Source organism: Bison bison, unplaced genomic scaffold, assembly GCF_000754665.1.
Source record: "Bison bison bison isolate TAMUID 2011002044 unplaced genomic scaffold, Bison_UMD1.0 scf7180017864495, whole genome shotgun sequence".
Lineage (NCBI taxonomy): Eukaryota > Metazoa > Chordata > Mammalia > Artiodactyla > Bovidae > Bison > Bison bison.
The window spans coordinates 1,288,463-1,292,232 of NW_011495054.1; the positions used below are offsets into that span (position 1 = coordinate 1,288,463).

General features: G+C 44.9%; 1 protein-coding gene across 4 annotated transcripts in view; it reads left to right on the forward strand.

The window, feature by feature from the left end:
• The window catches only part of NOS1 (nitric oxide synthase 1 (neuronal)), a 195,272-nt gene that overhangs the window by 171,031 nt on the left and 20,471 nt on the right, over positions 1–3,770 (forward strand). The window lies entirely within an intron of this gene.

The following is a 3,770-nucleotide window of genomic DNA, read 5'->3' on the forward strand; positions in this document are numbered from 1 at the left end:
CAGGAACTAAGATCCCACAAGCTACTTGGTACAGCCAAAAAGAAAAGAAAAAAAAAAAATGAATAGTGATGATCTCTGTGGAAAGGGGAAAGAGAAATGTTTTATGAGGAATTTTTTTTAATAGAGACCACACCTTCGTCAAACTGCTAATATTCACTCTAACATGCACCTTAGTCAGACAGCTCCTTAGTCAGACAGCTTAGTCCAGACAGCTCCTCTTTGCGGATAATTCTTCTCTGATGTCCTGAGAAATGCCTGCTCAGTCTCTACTTTAAGTCCTTTGGGATGACAGGAGGTTTATGAACCTACAAAACAGCTCCTTCTGTGTTCTGAGGTCCCAGTTGTTAGAAATTGTCTTCCTATTGTTTATACCAAAGCATGTGTTCCTAGCACTTCCATTTTGATCCTGTGTTACACTCTCCAGTGACACCCAGAACAAAGTCAGTTCTTCCAAATGAGAGAGCTGCCAGTAGCCAAGGACAGCAGCCACTCTCCCTGATCCTCGTTCCTTCCAGCTGTTTCTCCTGAGACCCGGTTTCCCGAACCGTTGGCTGTAGTAGAAGGACACACTGTCCTGCTGGAAGCGTCATTCTCAGGCCTGGTCACAGAGCAGTGAGGTCCTGTGATCACGGCCACGTGCGCCAAGGCTATTGTTACCATCTCAATCCGGACAGGAGCTGCTAAAGCAGCCCCGGGTTGTCCTAACAGCCCTGCTACTCTCCCATTAAGCTTATGTCCTTTCTGCTCTCAGACCTGAAGTCTTTTCAAAATGATCCAGCCAGATCTCTGCATCACTCCATGTATAAGTACATTTTTTAGCAGTTTTGAAAGTCTTTGCCTGGATCCCCATTGAATGGAATCTAGCCCATGAAAATCCTTTGAGATCTTCATCCTTTGCGTGGCACGGTACAGAGGGTGGCCTCTTGAGCCAGACAAATCTGAGTTCTTACCCCAATGCTGCCATCCCCCAGCCATGTGACCTTGGACAAGTCCCTTAGGTCTTCAGAACACCTGTCTCCTTACCTAAAATGAGAACTGGTACTTATCTAGTATTTTCTGTGTTCCGAGCACAGTTTTGAGTTCTCTCTGTGCAGGCACAGCCCAGGAAATAGGTAGTTATCACCCGTGTTTTACATAGGAAAAATGACAATTGGAAAATGCAAGTGACCTTTTTAAGGTCACTCAGACTCAGTTCTCTGACTCCAAAGTCAAGAACACCAAATGGCTATACCTGTGGCATCAGCAGCATCACAAGACTGCTGTATTAAAAACAACACACACAAAGCAGCTGGGGTATGCTGTTTCTGCTACTACTCCTTACCCACCCCAGCTTCATACATCTGCACATTTTAATATGTGTGCTTTCTATGTGGATATAAAATTTTTTTTTCAATTAAACTATAGTTGATTTACAATGTTGCATTAATTTCTGTTGTACAGTAAAGTGCTTCAGTTATACATGTATACACACATTCTTTTTAAGTATTCTTTCCTATTATGGTTTATCACGGGATATTGAATATAATCCTCTGTGCCATACAGTAGGAACTTGTTTATCCATTCTACATATAAAAGCTGCTTCTGTGACCCCCAGCCTCTCGCTCCATCTCCCCCAAACCCCTCACCCCCTTGGCAACCACAAGTCTGTTCTGTGTGCCCGGATGTAAAACATATGATAAAGTGGTCAATATGGTCAACATGTTCTCCCCCAGACCCTCAAATGCTCAAGAAATGGATTGGGAAATTAATGTATTTGAAGAATTAGTCACATGTAATATTCAGAGCATAATAATCTCTGATATATTTGTTGGCCCCAAAGTGAACGAACTTTCTGGCCAACCCAGTAGAAAGTGACTCTATATTTGAAATACACATCTTACTCCCCATTTCTGTCCCATGGAAAAGTACAATCTCAGTGGCATTGGAGAAGAAGGGACTAAGAATCTACTGGACATTTCTCTCAGCGACCAACCATGAAAGACCAGATCATAAAAGTTACTCCCAAACCATAGTACACAAAAAGCAAGGTAATTTGCAAATGTTTTGATGCTAAGTTGGACCAAGTCCCAGAATAAATGCCCTCCACCCCCACCAAACCATCCACCTCTGGAAAGGGCAGCTGACTCTGTGCTGAGCGACTTACAAGAGGGCATTTCAGAAAGGTTAGTAACCAGAAGATAGTATTAAAATCAGTTACAGATTAGTTTTAAAAGAATCAAATGGGGTCTCGGTGTTTAACCCTTTAAAACCAGACTCCACAGCACTACCTATTTTCAGGCCTTACTACCATTTCCAGCTTTATAAGGGGGGTGTGTGTGTGTGTGTGTGTGTGTGTGTTTAAGGATTGAGTAAAAAAGTATGACCCTTTCTCCCATCTTCCCCTGCCCACAGCCAAAGTCAGGATGTTTGAGCCAGGAGACCACATAAAGATATTATGAAACACCCTCCCCACCCTGTTCCCACCCATAACAAGAGACCCTTAAGCAAGCAAAGTGCTTAAGAGGAAATAAACCGCTTTTTGAGGGTGATCCTTGCAACTCTAAAGAGAAAAGCGACACTGCCTGGCCAGGAAATAAACTGTCCTATGTGCGGCAATTAGCAAACAATACAGAAAAGAATACAGTGGAGCGCTAATGGGTGGGGTATGGGCCGTGTAAGTCCTAGAATCAGGAGGAGGAGGGGAGACACAGGGTCAGCTTTAGATAAGATAGAGAACAGACAGGGCTGTGTAGGAGCAAAGATGCTGAAAGGGCCTGAGTGCTGGGGTATAGCAGAGAAAGATGGGACATTGCAATGGAGAGTTCTGCATGGGAGTACTCTCAATTCCCAGCTCCTCTTGGATAAAATCACTTCTTTCCAGCCTTCCCCAGCTTAACACAGGACATCAACATTCAGTGTAAGCCCCAAACTCAGGCTCCCTCTCTGCCTCCTCTGTCTCCCTCCTAATATCCATCCAACTCTCGGCTGATACCATGGGCTTGTCTTTCAAATACATTTCAGATCTACAGCTGCCACCGTAAGAAAGGCCACAATCATCTGTGGTCTGAGGGCCTCCCAAAGCCACCTAACTTGTCTTCCTTGTTTCTTGCCTTTTCTCTCAAAGATTCATCTTCCAAATAGCAGCCAGACTAATCTTTTAAGAACATAAATGGAAGCCCATCCTCTTGCAGCTTCACACCCTCCAATGGCTTCCCACTGATCTCAGGAAACCTCCAAACTCCTTGCCTGAACAGATTACAGTGAGACCCTCCTGATCTGGTCTCTTCCTAGCTCTCTAACCTCCTCCTGTGCCAGTCAGCCCTGTGTTGACCCCTCTTCCAAACCCTCCAGTCTTCTTTCCCATCCTCAGACATGTCATGCTTTTTCCAACCTCAGGGCCTTTGCATGTACTGCTTCCCCTTTCGGGAACACTCTTCCCCCAGATCTTTGCATGTCCCCTTCTCCTCATCGTTCTGATCTCTGCTCCAACATCAAATTGCCAGCAAGGCTTTCCTGACCATCCTTATCTGCTGGTCACTGAGCCCAGTGCCCCCAACCTGTCAACACCCACCCATCCACATCACTAGCCCCATCCATAATCTTTTTCAGTTGCTTCTTAATGAGAATGGGGCCCTGTGTTTTCTTTATCCATCACTGTCTCACCAGTGCCTAGAAAGTGTCAACAAATTCGTTGAAGCTCTGAGCCTTATCACCTCAAACTGCTCACAAGAGACCATGCTTACTCTTTTCATTGACAAGTGAATGAACATGAGCTGTTTCCCACCCCCCCC